Source organism: Leptidea sinapis, chromosome 45 (genome assembly GCF_905404315.1).
Source record: "Leptidea sinapis chromosome 45, ilLepSina1.1, whole genome shotgun sequence".
NCBI classification, from domain to species: Eukaryota; Metazoa; Arthropoda; class Insecta; order Lepidoptera; family Pieridae; genus Leptidea; species Leptidea sinapis.
In genome coordinates this window covers 1,437,460-1,457,795 of record NC_066309.1, presented here as the reverse complement: position 1 = coordinate 1,457,795, position 20,336 = coordinate 1,437,460, and the positions used below count along the sequence as shown (strand labels likewise).

Below are 20,336 nucleotides of genomic sequence, written 5' to 3'. Positions count from 1 at the left end.
AAATAATCTTTACAACCGTTAATATGGTTAACAATTGTCGCTCAATGTTGCTTTTGGTGTGCCTTACATTTTTGGTGATTGTTTCGTCTCCACAAAACGGCGTGGCTGCAGACAAACTGATTGGCAGCTGTGTGTGGGGTGCTGTTAACTATACTTCGAATTGTAACGCCGAGTGCAAGAGACGAGGGTTCAAGGGAGGACACTGTGGAAGCTTTGCTAATGTCAACTGCTGGTGTGAGACATAAGTTTTGGACTAAACTACAGACACTCGCAATAGCTGCGGCATTACTATTACCGGCATTTCGATTCAATACAATGTTATATCCATTATAATATTCCAATGGTATTATTATGAATTTATTTATTATTTTGTTCATGTATTCTGTGTGATTTCATAGAAATATATTATTATCTTATTATTGAATTTCATTTCCATCAGTCTATGTGTCTTTATAATTATTTTTTTTTACTGTTATTATACTTAGTGACCTATTATGGGTACATTATACAAAAATATCGCCTTGACAAAATATACCAGAGTAATAACTAAATATTTTATGGTATTTAATATCTATTTTTGACATAACCACAAGCTAATGTCAAAATAACAGCTGATAAAATGCACAATAATATTTCACACGATATTTACAGCTCTTGATTTTAATTCTACTTCTAATAGTCTAAGATCCCACCGCTCGATTCTGCAGGAACGTGTTTTTTTGATAAAACGAATGTTAAATGAGCGTTTAGTATGCAATATATTAGCGATTTCGTGGTTTATCGTAAATAGTAAATATAACCCTTAATTGTGTATTAAAATTAAAAAAAAAAAGTAAAATAAAATAAAATACATTGCATACTCACTAAACGTTCATTTAAAATTAGTTTTATCAAAAATACACGTACCTGCAGAATCAAGCGGTGGGATCTTGTAGGTACTATAAGCTAAGGATTGGAGTCTCTGGAATTGACATTTGTGTGATGAATATGATATGTTTCTGAGTCATAGAGTCTTTATTTATACATGTCTGCGAGTTTAAGAATATATATTGAATATTATCGTTACACTACGTTACTGCGTTCAAGCCGATAGTACTTACTACCTATGCCTAAACAATTTATGTTTTTAAAGTGATAACCCTCACTTGTTGGATTAATTACACAAATAAATCGAAAACAAAATTTTATATACGATGCGGGACTCGAACCCGCGACCTCTCGTGTTCCGTGCGAGCGCTCTTTCCAACTGAGCCAACCGTTCGAGTGACGTATCGTTGATAAATCTTGTATGTTTTGTTCAACTCTTAGGTTGTGACTTCATCTACAGGATCTACTTTACAGTAACCTGCTCAACCCAAATACATACCTATTTGCATATTAGGATATTGACTTGAGATGTCGCTCTTGCAAAATCTAAACAATTTACAATTGCCAAGTTTTGATACGAGTAGTGTATCAATTATTATCATATACATAATCAATCAAAACGTAACCAAGGCAGGAAAAGTCGCGGACTGCAGCTCCTTTTTAATAAATGACGTCACGACATTAGGGGAATTCTTCCCGATTTTATTTAACTGCTTGATTGTGCCTGCTGTTGTTTATTGTTGGCAATATTGGAGGCGCCCTTCCTAATGTGGCGAAAATTCCTTACATTTTTTATCAACCGAGAGTATTTTCTTGTTTAAATTTCATATAAAAAGGGCATGCATAATGTCTATGAAACTTAATTGCAAATTATGAAAGTATTTGTAATAAATTAAATTTCAATGGTTCAATTAAATATTTTAACTAATGGTTTTATTTTAATAATAATATATAATATTGACACACTTTTACACATATTATCTTGCCCTAAACTAGGTATAACCTGTACTAAGGGTACAAGACAAGTATATATTTAATACAACAAACTTACTTAAACATACATAAATATATCCACAAATCCACGACTCGGAAGCAAACATATTCAGCTTTAGCTCAGTGGGTAGGTTTACTGACCAACTAAGTGATCACCGCCGCCCACATTCTCCTGAATTACCAAAGGAATCACATGAGCGTTGCCGGCATTTTAGAACGCTTACGCGCTTTTCTGAAGGTAGGTAAAGGCAAGATCACTTGGCGTTATCAAAAAACGTCACTTCATTGTGTCATAGTGTAACTAGACTAAAGGGCTTTACCCACGGAAGATATATTGTATATTATTAAATTCCGGGACGTATAGCTTTAAATTATCTTAATGTATCACACACACAACAGAGAGAAAGATTCAATATATTACTATATTGAATCTTTCTCTTCATTACATTGGTATACGACCCGACTTTGTGTAGAGATTTTTAAAGATTTATCGAAATATAAATGTATATTTTCGAATAGCTCCGTATCTTAAGATATGACGATGTGAAAATGGTGTGTACATTATAGCTGGCGTGTGTGAAGGGCCTTAGAATATACTAAAGTATAGACGACCTAACAGTCCGATAATAAGCTAATGATTTACCCCCTTATTCATAATAGTCTGCTAACTTAAAGCATTGCTAATTCTCGTTCTGTCTTCTTTTATTGACCTAAGTCAGAATGAGAAAAAACACTCCTTATCGGCTGTTTTAAGTTAGCGGACCATTATGAATAAGGGGGTTAATATTCAAAATATTAAGGACCTGATTCTGAGCGTAGCTGACTGTTTACGATTTGTCAATAAAAATCTGTTACAGTAATAATAGATTTGCTTACTATATTTTGCTTATCCAGCTTGCTGTATCTCCGTTAGAGATGTTCTTATCTCTCGCGCGCTTACTTTGTATATACGCTAGTGTATTGTAAATCTATGGTTGTGCCCATCTTTGGCTGCTGTGTACTGTCCCGGTGTAAACTAAATTTAAAGTGACGAAAATACTAGTGAGCTGACAATATGCTAAGCTTTGATTGATTTATTTATTTACTTAATTAAATTGCGTTACATGCGACTTAGTTACTAAACAAAATTGTCGTTCTAAATAATTATCACATGCATCGTAATAAGGCATAGCAATGAACGACAGAGGGGCAGACATTCAAATATACTTCTTTTTTCCAAAAGTAACTTTTTCAAAGAGCTTATGATTTTTTTAATATTGGTTTCGGCTTTTAAGTGTTCTGGTAACTTATAAATTTTAACTGACATTGGGTAGGGACCGGAACTGTGTAATGTTAATTTAGAGTTAGTTTGCATAAGATTATTTTTATAGCGAGGTGTGTTGTGCCGAGGCACGTCTATGATTTTCGTGTTTAGATTTGGGTGTTTTCTTACAAACTTACATATTTCGAATATATATGTGTACGGTAATGTAAGAATATTTAGTTTATGAAAATGAGGTTTGCAGCTTTCTCTTTGTTTAATATTTGCAAGCACACGAATACATTTTTTCTGTAAGAATTATCGTTCCAGTTGTTTTTAACGGCCGTTTTCAGTAAAGTACATCTAGTTATGGATAGATTGCTATCACCGACAAGATCTTATCTATCTATAGTTATGTCCAAAATATTTTGTTATTAGTTATAGTCCAATGCTCTCTGTCGATAGGTTATTGAAATGTAAGTAAGCGTAAAAGGATAGATTTGTCTACCTCTAGTAAGTTAAACTAAGGATAGATAGGTTATTGAAAACAGCCGTAAGACAAAGTACCCGTCTTGTATCTGTATTATTAGTTGAGATATTTCTCGTCAAAAATATATTAAATGATTGAATTTCACATTTATAAAATTATAATTGATGACATGGAAAACAATTATTTTAAATAATCACAACAAAAATGAAACATGTGCGGATAATTAATGAACTTAACATTTCTGTGTCATGATAATATGGTGCAATCAAAAATATAGTTTGGCTCGCCGCTTTACTTAAGCTTAATGGATAAAATTTGTGATAAATTATATATGGGTGTAGCATAAAGCGCTTATAGCGAAACTGCCATCCCTGAAACTGGCTGAAGACTTAAGTTGTGCAAAAGGGTCACAAGCTTTTTGGCCGATCGTAGCATCAAGGTTGTAATTAACTATTATTATTAAATTATTGGTTGTTATATCGAGCAACGTTCAGTTCCGTGGTCACTTGGAAGAGAAGGCCAAACTGGCTTCTAAAAAGCTTGGTGTACTCAGTAAGGCGAGACAGTACTTCACTTAAAGCAACCGCCTGCAACTTTATAAGGCGCTAATTCGGCCTCACATGGAGTACTGTTCTCACCTCTGGGCGGGTGCTCCCCAGTACCAGCTTCTTCCATTTGACCGCAGACATTTGACGAAAAGCTGCTCGAATCATCGACGATCAAGTCATCTCCGATCGGCTTGATTCTTTGGCATTGCGTAGAGGTGTGGGTTCTCTCTGAATCGTCTACCGGATCGTCTGCTCGGGTTGATTCCAGCGGCCGAATTCCACTACCGGACATTACATGCAAAGTACCAACTGCATCACGTTGACGCCTGGAATTCCACAACCGCGCGTTTTGCTAGAAATTTCTTGCCTCGCACAGCCACTTTGTGGAATCAACTACCGGCTGCGGTTTTCCCGAACAGATACGACTTATGCACCTTCAAGAAAAAAGCATACTCCCACCTTAAAAGCCGGCAACGCATTTCTTAATACACCTGTTGTTGCGTATGTCCATGGGTGGTTGCCTCACTCCTCTCTATCCCGCGAGCCTCTTGCCAGTTTGCCCCCCTCTTATATAAAAAAAAAATATTATAATGGACCTCATCATCATAAGCCGGAAGACATCAACTGCTGGACAAATATCTTCTCCAAAGTTCTCCACGCCGATCGGGCCTGTGCTGCCCAATGTAATCCAGCGATCTTTACCAGATCGTCGGTCCTTCTTGAGGGGGGCCTACCAACTCTACGTCTTCCGGTACGTGGTCGCCACTCGAAGACTTTAACTTTCCCAACGGTTTTGCAATCATTTGGCCTTTCACGGTGACTTTGGTTCTTGTACTGATCTCCTCATTTCTGATTCGATCACGCAGTGAATAAATATATCATAGTGAACCTATTAGGTCACAGTATCCAAGCGTATGGCTTAGGGACCTTCAAGAAAGCCATCATGAGAAGGCCATAAGTAAAACTAATGGCTTTCTCATATGCTTTCTTATTCATAACAACTAATAGATCGAATTAGATTCCTTCTTCATGTCATAAAAACTTTTTTAAAATTAACCAACAATCTAATAATGAACAAGCTCTCGTGAGTATTTCCTTATCGATGGAACGGATCTAAAGATTGATGATGACTAGGTATTTGAGTGTTATTATCACGTGAGTGTTTGTGAACTCGATCCCAAACAATTATCTTCAGAATATTATTTCAAAATCTCTCGTTTTCTCGCCGCATAGAACTGAGCGAAACTTGTTTTTAAGATAAAATGACATAGCAATAAAATTTATTCTGGGGATGATCGCGCGATTCCCAAAATTATTTTATATTTTTAAAATTTCGTACCTTTTCTGAGATCCTGTTGCATATACAGCTCTAAACAAAATAAAACTTGATTGATGTCTGCTCGCTTGGGTTGTTTTGTTCTAGACGACGCTATCCCGCTCAATGTCACGCGTGGCGAGTGTAGGTACCTACTACTACATTCAGCTTGCTACCGATTTCGAATTATCAATATGTAGCAAATACATTATTAATATTAAAGGTAAATGTTTGTATGTTTGTTTATTAATATTAAAGGTAAAATTTTATATTTTTATTAAGTTATTTTACACTTTTTAGTTTTTGAAGTCGGTTAATATTAATAATATATAATCAACCTGAATGAAAACTAAAAAAAGCGTACACAAACTACAATTACTTTATCCACGTAAACAATAATTTTCATAAAAAATGTTCACAAAATGGATAGTAGGACCAAACTATGAAAAAGGGAACAAATGGCACCTATTCCACATCGAACTAAAAAAGAATAACGTAAATCGGATCATAAATCTTAGTACAATCAGTGTACATACATAAAAAAAAATATCGATCGAATTGAGAACCTCCTCTTTTTTGAAGTCGGTAAAAAATAGCTCTTGCATTTCTATAACTAATGGAAAGTTAGAAGGGGAATCGATTCACCGTCTTATATTTAAATACCCACGTTGGGCCGGACGGGTCGGATATTAGATTTGCTAACCTATTTGTAACCGTCCGCCGGGCGACGATCATTATACATGTCCGTCTCACGGGACGCCCTCAGGAATTTGTGTCCCCAGATCTGCTATTGATTCCCTTATAGTCCTCGTAAGACACAATTGTTAAGGGTTAAGTTGTAGATTGGACGGAAATTTAATTTAAATTGTTAGTGGGAGTTTTATTTCAAATCCTGTGTGCTGTGCCAAATTCTATTTACAAAAATAATTATTTCTCAAACATGCTTGGTTTGAGCATTATTTTGACAACCTTCTACAAGTTAAATCGAAATTGCTGTATTGGCATTACATGCAAGCATATCTGTCATGTAATTTAAAAATGGAACAATCTTTTAGTCCGAAATTTAACAACCAAGGAGGTAACTTGTCAAAGGTTTTATTTAAATTTCGAACTGGCTTGTAAATTATAGAAAGCTGTTTATTGGTAACAAAAAAATATCAATGAACACTTTAATGCAGGAAAAATTATATTTGTTCATTGTTCGTCATTGATTTTGAATAGTTGTAATTGACAAAATGAGTTCAAGTGAAGACAATGAGTGTGATGAACTTACTTTAACGTCATTTGAAATTTAAGAGGCTGCAAGAGCTGTTTAGTTAATTTCCGCGCGTTAGTTTAGGAAAGTTCATACAAGCCTTGGACATAAATAAGCCTCTTCTGCAGTAATATTAATATTTTTTTTAATCGTTTTTATTCACGATTAATCGGTGTTGGTATCGACTAAAGTTAATTATGTCTCACAAAAATTTGGAGTGTGTAAAGTGGAGATCCTTAATAAATATATTGAATTGTATAAATATTAAAATTGTTAATTTAAATTATAGTTTAAGTTATATTGTCTTGTTGGGGACTGACATATCATAATTTTGAGATACTTACGCAAATTATTTTGCCCCAAACTAGGCAGAGTCTGTGGTATATGGTTGCAAGACAACGATATATTTTAATACATATAAAAAGCCATGACTTGAAAACAAACATCCACATTCAACATATAAATATTTAGGTTCAATCACTAATCACTGAGCGACAGGGGCCGTCACACTACAAGTTTCGAGTCTATTTCAATGACTTCGTCATGTCTGTTGTCATATTATCCTAAACAACAATAAACTCATAAACCCAATAAATTTTAATATAATTATTAGCAGTGCATCGCAGTTTCACTCATTTAGATTCCGATCTCGAGGTTGAAGTTGGACTATAGATTTATTTTTGTTAACATATAAGTTTTATTTCACTTAGTTATTATTTTATTAACGCATTATTTTCTTTAGATACACATTTTATTTTCGTTATATCTTTTAAATGGAATATCCGATTTTAAGAATTTAATACAGAGGTATGCATAATATGTTTTGATTATTGACGGCACTTATATCAACTTTAAAATTAAAAAAAATAGTTTTAGTGACATAACTACAGTAGTTGGCATCGCAGACTTTTTTGTAGATATATTGATACATTCTATAATTCTGTAGAACATTTTTTTTGTTCTATCATCAATAGTTTCCGCAGGGCACGCGATGACAGATTTTTTATGTCAATTTTATTCACACCTTGGGTTATATTGTTGAATTTTTATTAGGGATCCCTATTTTTTTTAAATGTAATATAGCCTATGTCACTCAGTAAAGATGGAGCTTTCTAATGGTGAAAGATATTCTAAATTGGTCCAGTAGTTTTTGTGTGAAACACAAATGTTTCCTCTTTATAATATTTGTTTAGATTAGTTAGATAACACTCAAGAAGACACTAATATTACTTTAATTTTTTTTTATGGAATAGGAGGACAAACGAGCGTACGGGTCACCTGGTGTTAAGTGATCACCGCCGCCCACATTCTCTTGCAACACCAGAGGAATCACAAGAGCGTTGCCGGCCTTTAAGGAAGGTGTACGCGCTTTTTTTGAAGGTACCCATGTCGTATCGTCCCGGAAACACCGCACAAGGAAGCTCATTCCACAGCTTTATAGTACGTGGAAGAAAACTTGAAAACCGCACTGTGGAGGACCGCCACACATCCAGATGGTGGGGATGATATCCTAACTTGTGGCGTGTCGTGCGAAGGTGGAATTCGGCGGCAGGAATCAGGACTCTAAAAAATTTACAAATAAATCTAATTAAATAACTCGTGTGAATAATCCCTCCAATAAAGACTAAAATATTTATTTATTGCGTATAGAATAAACATATAATTTAGTTATAGTAACAGTGCGACAAGGGTCTACTTGAGATAATAATATACAAAGTTAATACATCAGTTAATTTATTTGGCAGACGTGGACATTTTATGAATGACCTTTCCTTATTTTGATTTGAAACGTTTTGTTTATTTTTAGTTTTACATTTTGGACATCAAACACCTTTGATTCTTGTCCTCAAGTATTAATTAAAAAACTAATGATAACTTGTGTCACTTATCTTTATTATTACTAAATGACGCACATAAGTCCTAATTAGATCATAATTCATAATTATTTGAAGATTTGAACAAAAGAGAGTTTTTTTTATTAGATAAAAACAGCGCCCTTAGATCATTAACGACCGTTCCCAATATTCAGTCTATCTCTTACTTGAAATAAAAATCGTAACTATCGTTCACTTTTCTGTCCCAATAAACTTCGATGGTGACTCACCTTATCCGTGGGACGACGTATAGCTTACCAGCGATATAAAGATGTATGGAAAAAACAATTCACGCGTCCCAATACAAGGCGGTAAGAATAACTTATCGGATATATTGGGACAGCTTCAGATTATTGACAGCTAATTACTGACAGTAGAAGGTAGTAATTTATCTCTATCTGTGGATAGTATATTGGGAACGGCCGTAATACGTTTAGAGAGACTGTGACAGCTGTGATAACGTCGGAAAAAATTGAGTTAGGCTCTATTTTGACCAATGCACGCACACTAACACAAGGTGACTACAAATCGCAAGTATAAGACTTAGCTTCTCACACACACTAAAGTAATAAACCTAGCCTGTTTTCATCGGCTATCTAGCAGCAAGAAGCCTTATCTATCTAAGCCAGCGACTTATTTGTTTAACACTGAATTTCATCATCTGACTTAGTTCAAAAAAACTTAAGCAAGGATTGAATTATTCAATTGTATTTGTAAAATATTAAGTTTCTTCATTTCCTTATTTAAATAACTTACACTACACTAAAGCTTCCGCTACCCAATCACCAATCTTAAGGAGGGATTTAAAATTTCGCAATTTACACAGGTAAAACAACAATTAAACAAATTCACTACGAAATTAAGCATTGTCTGCAAATACCCAGATATTACCATAACATGTAATGCCTGTAAAAACATGTCGGAAAGGGCAAAGGGCAGAGGAATAGAACAGTAATGGTGGATATAATGTATCTTTACTCCAATTGTCGCTGTTGTGGAAGGGTGTAGGGTCGGCTAACGAGCATAACACACTTGTACCTACAGGGCCCCACACGGTTTATTATTTATGGCTTGGCTTCCCTTGTTTTTGAACTAAGATTTTATTGCCGGCCTATTCATGAGCTAAGAGCTTAAGCCATTGTTAAATCAGGCGAGGTTTGAAGTAGCGACGTGGTTTTATGCGAACGAATGTTTCTGAACAATATGTTATGTTTTTAAAGTGATAACCCTCACATCTAGGATTAATACACAAATAAAATTTGAAAAACAAAATTTTATGAACGATGCGGGATTCGAACCCACGATCTCCGGCGTTCCGTGCCGGTGCTCTAACCAACTGAGCTAACCGTTCGAGTACCGCCTCGCTACAAAATTCTGTTTGCTTTGTTCAACTCTCAGGTTGTGGCTTCATCTACAGGATTTACTTTACGGTTGATAACCTGCTCAATCCCAATATTTGCATATTAGGAAATTGACTTGAGATGTCGCTTTTGTAAATCTAAACAATATGTTATGTTTTTATAGTGATAACCCTCACTTCTAGGATTAATACACAAATAAAATTTGTCAAAATTTTCCAATTTTTCTGAATGTTTTTGAATTTAGATTATGCGTATTGTTCTTATGTAGTAAGTCATTTATATTTTATACTTAACTATCGGTCCCGACAGACGTTGTCCTGTACACACGTGTTAAATTTGAAAAATCGGTCCAGCCGTTTAGGAGGTAGTTCAATTATTGTGAATCTAAACCATCCTCGAATCCACTTGAACACACACTGAAAATTCCATTCAAATCGGTCCAGCTGTTTAGGAGGACTTCACTGTCAACACAAGTATAGAAGAATTAAAGAAGATATAAAGAAGTGTCTTTATTGCTGTTCACAAATATTATAAATGATGTTTTACTAAATATATACTTAAATCTAAATTATCGATGTTCAGTTCGCTAAGTCCTATCGGTTTCGGAAAACTGCAGCTGGTCATGGATGCCACAAACTGGCTTTACGAGGCAAGAAATTTTCTTATCGTAAAACGTGCGGTTGTAGAAAGTCAGGTCACAATATGCTGTGGATGGAATTTAGCCTTTGACGTAATGTCCGGTGATGAATAAAAAATAGCAAACATAGTCTCGAGCAACAGCTTATAATAACAAAAAAACCCATTCTGGGAGAGTTTCTTGCGCCGTTTCTTCTCTCTCAGAGAACCATTTGTTTCCTAAGTTGTAGTAGTATCTAGTAAATTAGAAATGACATTAAAATAATTCTAAAGGAATCAATTTTGAGAAAATAAATGCCTTCTATGCCTTATATAATATATATATACTTATGAAATACGCTTATAAACTCCCTATTGTAATATATCTAATGATTAATGAATTTAATTACAATGTGGTTGTTGTAAAGTAAGCAACTGTCTTTCTAATCAAATAGTAATCCATGCTCTAGTGCCTAGAAGCTAAAATATAAAGAAGTTTTATTATCAAACTGTGTAAACTGAACTTCAAACAAAGCTAATGAATGTTTTCTTAACTTAATTAAAAAAATACAGTTTGTAATTTTCAGGAAAATGATGAAAATTACTATAACTTCAAAAGTAGTAGTAGATCTAAGATAGTAAAATTAAGTGCTCATAGTAGACCATATCGTCTTCTATCTGCATCATTTGGTCCACTTCTTAAGGATATTTTTTTTTAAATAAAGGACAATACGAGAGGGACTTCACATATTTTATATTTAAAAAAAACCCGCTGAGTTTGCGCCCATTCTTCTCAGGTCTGAGGCAGTCTCTTTTGAATGGGTGGTAGTTTTTGACGTTCAATAAGTGATTTGAAATCCTATTTTGAATAAAAATATTTGTATTTGAATTTGGACGTTCAGCTGATGGTAATTGATACGCCTTGCCCATTACAATGCATTGCCGCTCAGGATTCTTGAAAAATCCAAAAATTCTGAGTGGCACTACAATTGCGCTCGTCACCTTGAGACGTACGATGTTATGTCTCACTTTCCCAGTAATTTCACTAGCTACGGCGCCCTTCAGACCGAAACACAGTAATGTTTACACATTCATTCTTCAAGGCAGATATAGGCGCACTTCAAAAGTAGTAGACCATATCGTTTCCTATCATCACCATTTGGTCCACTTCTTAAGGGTATGTCTAATAATCATTCCAAATACCTTCTATTGTGTATCTGTCAAAACAAATCCACAGTAACATAAAAATATTTTATTGCGTTAAACAAAACTTGGTATCGTAAACCGTTACATTAAATTTGATGTTAAAAATATCTCTTGCAACCTTTATCGGGACGGAATCAAAGCAAACAGCGTGAGGCAGTAAAAAGACATGGTAGGGCGCGCCCCTTGTAGAAATTAAGTTAAACATGCTTTCGACATATCAAGTTCGCAAACACGGCCTCCGTCTCAACGAAAGGGGAAAAGCTATAGCTTTCAAACATTATTAACAACTTACAATTGCCCGCGGCTTCGTCTACAACCAGCTGCTTGTCGATATTTTTTTTTTCTCAAAATTGATTCCTTTAGAATTCTTTTTGATATCATTTTTAATCATTACTAGAAACTACTACCGCTTCGGAAACAAATGGCGCTTTGAGAGAGAAGAAGCGGCGGAAGAAACTCTCCCAGCACATTTATTAGCAGGATTAAAGTTGAACTGCTCGGTGCACCGAGGTTTATTGTGGGAGATGAGACGGTCTTTTATTATTTTATTTGCTAGAAACTGCAACAATCATAATATTAACACGAGGAATAAACATAAAGCTCTTATGCCTACTACTCGGTGAAGTCGAGTTAGTAAGTCATTTATTGGGCGATGTATATGCTTTTACAACATTATCCCAGAAAATGTACAAAGCAAATGTGTTACCAAATTCAGAAGAATTATTACAAAACTTTTGTGTGGTAAAGGTTACTATAACATATATGATTTTCTTAATGATACCACTCTCGGGCTATTTAATTATAAATTTTATTGGATAATACTACGTATATTGTAACAACATTGAGAAAAAAAAAATCTCACTGAGTTCTTTGCGCCCGTTCTTCTCAGGTCTGAATTTTGAATGGGTAGTAGTTTTTGACGTTTAATAAGTGATTTTAAATCCTATTTTAGTCTACTTCTTCTCACTTGCCCGTGAATCGTGGCCAAGATTCATGTCATTCATGGATGCGAATCGCACGTGAACTCTCCTTTAAATATATAGCATTCTATATTCGTTCCTAAAACGTAATAACTAATCTATCACATATCTCACAATAGATCAAATTGGTCGCAGTGAAACAGGGCTGCACTGAACTATACTAAAGCCGCTTTACAAACCATACAAAGTAACAACATTTACTTCACTACAACGCATAGAATGAAGCGTGGATCTTTTGACAAAAAACCGACTCTAATTGGAGAACGCCGCGATACGAGAGCGTACAGCCGTAAACCTTCATAGTCGCGGTTCGTGGCTTTTGACTTTGGGCATTGCGGTTCTTATATTATTTTGATATCACCGGTACTCAGTATATTGTGTACTTTAAAAAGATATTACGATTCAAATTCATGGATCATGGTTAGGACAGAACTGTAACATTAGCGGTGGCGAGAAACTCTTATCTAATTGACTCTCTACTCTTAGTTTGTCCTCGTGACGTCCAATATAAATGTTTTTAATTATATTAATTCAAAATCTTACAAATCTCAGTCAAATTTCATTCACCAGTAAAACTGATTACAATACTACAAATAAAAATGATATATTTAAATAAAATGTATTCTGCAATTGATTAAATCAAATTGATCATAACCAGGATGAGAAAACTTATCTGGATTAAAAATCCATCTCTGCGGCAAGTTACGAATAGCACAGTTTCAATAAAATAGACATACTCTGGCTCAATCAGTGACCTGTATCCCGGTATGGGGTGGCGCAATGAAGATAATATTATATGGTTAAAGAACTTTATTCTCATTAAGAACAGAACATATTCACTTACATGAGAAAACAATATAAACATTAGGTATCTTATTCGTAGTACTGCGAGTCTATACAAAACAAAGTGGGTAGAAATGAAAAAACCGCGTAAACATTATGATCAACACATGCATTAAGAGCTACTAGATACGGCATGGCACGTCGGGGTAAGGATAGTTTGATATAATTTTTTTTATATATATATATATATTTTTTTTTAATGACACTAATTACGTGTATGTATTTTATGTTAATTAAAGCATTTAAAGTAGATATGTATAGAAAATATATATGAATATTTCGGTAAGTTTTTAATTTATTTTTATAGTTGCGTATGTTATTAGTATTAAATTATAATGTTGTTAGTAGTATTATAGTATTGTACACATATTAATTAATAATATATGTAGGTTTACATCTAATATAGTGGAATATAGGATTATTATTCATTATTTTGATAATTGTTTAATATGTAATGTTTCAGGAGTTTTTTATAGGTTTGTAAAGATTGTGTATTTTTTATGTCACTGGGGAGCTTATTATATAATTGTACGCCTTCGTACATAATATTTTTCTTACCGTAATTAGTTCTTGGTGCTCGACATATTAAATTATTAGCATTTCTTAAAATAATTTTTTGAACTTGTACTTTTTTAGTGAAACTTATTTGTGTATGTATATTTTTCGTTAAAATTTTTCTTACTAATAAACAAGTATTATAAATATATGTTTGAGTAACATTAAGTAATTTTATTTTTTTGTAAAGTTTTTCAGTTGGCGTTAAATAATTATAATTAAATAGTACCTTTATCAATTTATTTTGGGCTCTTTGCACTATATTTAAATTGGTTTTAGCTGCCGAGCCCCAGAGTTCTACCATATGATCAATGTGAGGCTTAACAAGTGTGTTATAGATAAGGTAACGCACTTTTTGTGGAAGACATCGTCTTATACTCCGTAATAGTCCAGTGAGAGAGGCAAGCTTGTTTCTGACTTTGTCAATATGTGGTTTCCAAGTAAGGTTACAATCAAGAATGAGTCCTAGATATTTTTCCTTATCACTCCTTTTTATTTCTACATTATTTATCTTAAGAGGTTGATAGTTAGGGATTTTTTTATTTTTGGATTTAAATATAATGTAGTTTGTTTTTAAGGTATTTATAGTAAGTAAATTATATTGAAACCATTTATTGAGTAAAATCAAATCATTTTGTGCATCTGTAATAATTGTGTGTATTGAGCTGCCATAGTAAAATAAACATGTATCGTCAGCGTATAAAGTTATGTTTCCTGTTAAACCTATTTCATTTATGCTATTAATATAGATCAGAAATAGCATTGGACCTAATATTGATCCTTGAGGAACGCCAAAATTAACAGGTTTCGGCTTACTCTTATATTCTCCGATTTTCACTTTCTGACTACGGTTTGACAAATAGGATCTAAACATGCTATGTGCATAGCCCGTTATTCCTAGATTTGCTAGTTTTTCCAAGAGTATTTCATGACTTACAGTGTCAAACGCCTTTTTTAGGTCTATAAATATCCCTAGAGCTATTTTCTTTTGGTCTATATTTACTTTTAGTTTTGTTAAAAGGTCTATTGTAGCTGATTGTGTATTTGATTTTTTCCGAAAGCCATATTGATTGTGTGATATAATATTGTTAGAGTTTAGGTATATTTCTAAGCGATTATATATAATTTTTTCAAAAATTTTTGAGATAATAGGGAGAACAGATATCGGGCGGTAGTTGCCTGGATCACTTTTACTGCCTGACTTAAAAATGGGAGTAACTTTGGCAAGTTTTAAGCTGTCGGGGAAAATGCCTCGTTTGAGACATTTATTTATACAGTTTGTGAGATCGGAGATGATTAATGTCTTGATGCATTTGATAACTTTAGTGTTTATGCCATCAATGCCAGCAGCCGTATTACTATTAAGATTGTCTACTATCTTGCTGACTTCATCGGTAGATGTGAGTGATAGTTGAGAAAGTTGTGTCGACACTGTCTTAGTACCAATAAACACATTAGACTTATGGTATGTAGAAGATATTGCATTAGCCAGAGTCTCACCAATAGTAGAAAAGAAATAATTAAAATATTCACAAATTTCGACTGGATCACAAATAGAATCTTCTTCGGTTTCTAGCTTAGCTGGAGCAGTTACATCCTTCGGTTTTTTGCAGCATAGGGTATTTATTAGGGACCACATTTTTGAAGGCTTATTTTGACAATTTCTAAAAGATTTACAATAATATTTAGTTTTACAGTCTTGTATGATTTTCGCCACATTTTTTTTCTCTGTCATAAACTCTTGACCTATTTTAGTATCATGAGGATTTTTTCTATATTTTAGCCATAGTGCATTTCTTTTATCTATACCCTCTATGATATTTTTATTTATCCAATCTTGTTTAACTGTGTTGCATATCTTTTTTTTGTTTATTCTACTCTGATTTATGCTTTTTATTATGTTCTCTTCTAAAATACAATATTCTGATTGTTTACTATCCTTGGTGCAGCTTTCAATGTTTTTATAGAGTATTTGATAGTCAATCGCTTGATATGTAAGTGTCTTCAAGGGTTCTGGTTTATAGTTGTGAATTTCAAAATAAATTTGTTTATGGTCTGACATACTAGATTCTATTATTGCCAAGTGGAATTTATTCTGTTTTAAATTTGAGCAAACGTGATCTAAAATAGTTTTAGTTTTATCAGTTTCACGGGTACAATAGTCTTGGTGAATTTTATTTATTATTTCAAAGCCACTTTCTTTTACTGTAAGTTTGTAATTCTGAACAGTTTTGTCGGTGCTTAGTAGGTCATAATTAAAATCTCCAAGTATTAAAGCCCTTTTCCTTTTTTCCAGCTGCGTTGAGTAAAAGTCTAAGAAATCTGTGTGGTTAGTACGTCCGGGTTTATATATTGCACCTACATCTAAGCAAAATTTGCTTATATGAATCCAAAGATAATGATTTTCATCAACAGAGTGTTTTTCAATAAAATTATGTTTGAGACTGTTATGGGCAAAAATTGAGACACCACCACCCCTGACCTCTTGTCTGTAGTTGTAGTAATGAGTATAACCTGGAAGCTGAATTCTATTTGCCTCATCCTCTGAGTTGATCCATGTTTCTGTTATAACTATTAAATGGATGATGGTATTTTCGAAAGACTGAATAATGCATCTTAATTCGTCTAATTTTCCTGGCTTAGTAATACTGCGAACATTTGCGTACAGGCATTTTAAAGACTTCTTGGTAGTTGTAATATCGGAACACTTCTTGCCAATTTGAAAAGAGGTTGTGTCCCAGTTTTCCTTTTTTGTATCAGTTATCAGTTTTTTGGCGGAGCAGAAATTATTTTCGGCACACCCCTAACGTATTTTATGACAAGATTTGTTTCGCCACTTTTTGTTCGACGCTCTAGCTCTTCTCTGAGATATTTCATAAATGATTGCTGCTGGGGTGTTTGATCAGGGTAAAGCTTATTCACTTCATTCATCACACTTGATTTGTTTCGAAGTATATGCAGAGCTGTTTCCGAAGACTCAAAACAAACTTTGATTAAACGGTGTTTTTCTGGGTTATATTTTCCTAAGCGTAATACTTTTTCAGGTCGAGGACAATCTGTGTACATAGTTTTTAGGATACTCCAGGACGCATTCTTATCATAGTCCTGTCTCTCTTTCGGGTCTGTAGATGTTGATTCGGTTATGCCTGATATTAACAAATTTCTGGATCTCATGTTTCGCTCATTTAGTTCCGCAATAATTTCTTCTTGTGCTTTCATTTTCGGGCTTGCATCTAAACTAAGCATGTTTGAGTCTATGTTTTGCATTCTAGATTCTAATAACTCGATCTGCTTTTGTGTTAAACTATTTGCGCTTTTGATGTTCATAATTTCTGATTTTAATTTGCTTTGCTCTTCGTTCAAGACTTCAGTAGTAGATTTTATGTCACTAACTTGGTTTTTTATGACTGAGATATCTTCGCTTAATTTAGAGAAATTATCTATTTGCATAGTGTTATTAGATGTGAGATACGTCATCATTTCCGACATTTGTAGTTGCAGTGCTGTCATTTGTTTTCTTAATTCCATGAACTCAAGTTTCATATCCGAGAATTCAGTCTTTAATTCTTCATTTTCTGCAGCAAATTTTCGCTTATTTCGCGTACTTATTTGCGATAATTCCGATGACTGAGAAGGATTACTTTTACTTGGCAAATTTGGGTAAGATCCACTTCGCGCAGATGCCAAGTCACTTCTAGTCGGAGATCGTTTTGCGGACATATTGATCTATGGCGTTCCTCACGTTATCGGTACAGCGCCACACTACTCAGAGAACAAAAGTCGTACGGACAATAATAATATGCGCACTAAAATCTGTCTTACCTCGGATGTATTAGAGATGAAATTTGTTTGTCACCACTTTATTTTGTTTTTAATTAATTCGTAACACGTCCACACTGTAAGCTGTTCTCGCAGCGTTAGGATATTAAATGATTTATTTTTATATTTTTTAAATGAAACTATAGAGTAACTATAGAGTAAATGCATCTGCCAACTAGCATTTATTATTTATTATTGTTAAAGTGAAAATAGTTTCTACTATTACTATGTACTCTGTGAAATTTTTGAAGCTTTTGCGGTTTTTGACACTAGATACAATCCGCAGACAAACAGACGGATCGGCGAACACCGGGGAGTCTTATAGTAAGTTTCAGGGTAACCCAAGAGAACCCCATATGCAATATGAATTAAGAATCTCTCTTATACAAAAGGAATTAAAAAGTACTGTATCATCTTGGTACTGTGTGAACAAGTCCGATTCGAGCTAGACCACATGCTCATTTATATACAAACAACTAATGACGTTCTATACTCATATAAGGACAAATCACTTACAGTCTGATAGGTGGAACAGCAAAAGTGTGCTTAAAGACAATGTAAGTAGACATTGACCATGCAGGTCTCTCTCGGGAAATCGTCGACCAGTGCCGGGAGAAACTTGTGTCTTCTATCGAGTCCTCTCTCGAGAAGGTCGCGGAATGGGGTAAATTGAAGCTTGTCCAATTTAACCCCCAGAAGACTCAAGTTTGCGCGTTCACCACTAAAAAAACCCCATTTGTCGTATCACCGCTCTTCGACAACACTTCCCTTAAAGCCTCGCCTAGTATCGGAATACTGGGTCTCGAAATCTCGAGCGATTGCCAATTTCGTGGTCATCTGGAAGGCAAAGCCAAATTGGCTTCATAGAAACTGGGCGTCATTAATAGAGCACGGCAATACTTCAAGCCGGCCCACATACTAGCGCTCTACAAAGCGCAGGTCCGGCCACGCATGGAGTATTGCTGTCATCTCTGGTCTGGCGCACCCCAGTAGCAGCTCGATCGATTTGACCGCGTGCAACGTAGAGCAGCTCGAATTGTGGGAGACCCAGTGCTCTATGAACGGCTGGATCACTTGGCGTTGCGTAGGGAAGTCGCTTCATTGTGTGTCTTCTACCGCATTTATCACGGGGAGTGTTCCGAAGAGCTATTTAACCTGATTCCTGCCGCCGAATTCCACCTTCGCACGACATGCCACAAGTAAGGATATCATCCTCATCATCTGGATGTAAGGCGGTCCTCAACAGTGCGGTTTTCAAGGAGCTTTACTACGAAGCTGTGGAATGAGCTTCCTTGTGCGGTGTTTCAGGGACGATACGACATGGGTACCTTCAAAAAAAGCGCGTACACCTTCCTTAAAGGCCGGCAACGCTCCTGTGATTCCTCTGGTGTTGCAAAAGATTTTGGGCGGCGGTGATCACTTAACAACAGGTGACCCGTACGCTCGTTTGTCCTCCTATTCCATAAAAAAAAGTACACTTTACTTCTTAGTCGTGTGTCAACTGTCACTGTCAGAATCAAATCTGGACTGAATAAATGTATTACATTGCTGCTTTGTGAACAAGAATATTTGAAACAACTGGAGTAAATGCGGCAATGTACACATATATCAGTCGGAGCTTATTATGGTGATTTGCGGCATGTTCCATATTTCGGCTTTGTTTTTATCCCACGTGATTTGTCTTTATGTATAGAGCGCATACAACATAACCCTAAAACAGAAAATATCCCTGTTTTTCAACTGTCTGTCATTCGTATGCAACGTATAGCGAATAACAGATATATTTTGATTGTACACGCGTGATTTGAGACCCGCGCCGCGTTGGCTGCGATCACCCAAGCACGGGATTGTGCGTGCGGAGAGGAGACGGAACTCTCTTTGATGCTCTGACAATCGAGGATAAGTTATATTAACGTCTGTGATGTGACGCCGATACGAACATTTATAACATTTTTGTGGAAGTTAAAATGAAGTCATACACGACGGTTCGATATTTTAATAACATTGAATTGAAGTTGTTCTACAACTCTATCTGATAGTTACTCGTAGTATGTATTAAACGTTTGGATTTAATCAATTATTATAATAATTAGTAAAAACATAAAATAATGCAAAAACAAATAAAAAAACAAGACAAAAGCGACTAATACTTGCCTACTACAGGGTTCCATATATATTATTTTTTATTTAATTACAAATATAGTTTTATTTCCTGTACTTGCAGTATAAGACGATACTACTTGCTAAATTTCATATTTCTAGGTAAACGGAAAATATCCTATAAATTTCGAGTCTCGAAATATACGTTTGCTTAAACGGCTGTATCTTTTTATTACGTTAAGTTAGAAACTTGATTTTTGAATCTTCAAGAGACT

The 20,336-nt window shown here is 34.7% G+C and overlaps 2 protein-coding genes across 2 annotated transcripts in view; both read left to right on the top strand.

Moving 5' to 3' along the window:
* Positions 1–20,336, top strand: part of LOC126977492 (runt-related transcription factor 3) — a 94,802-nt gene that overhangs the window by 25,277 nt on the left and 49,189 nt on the right. The window lies entirely within an intron of this gene.
* Positions 7,357–20,336, top strand: part of LOC126977510 (uncharacterized) — a 210,417-nt gene continuing 197,437 nt past the window's right edge. Inside the window, exon 1 of the mRNA XM_050826361.1 lies at positions 7,357–7,362. The gene's annotated coding sequence lies outside the window, so the exon portion shown is untranslated. The remainder of the gene's footprint in view (positions 7,363–20,336) is intronic.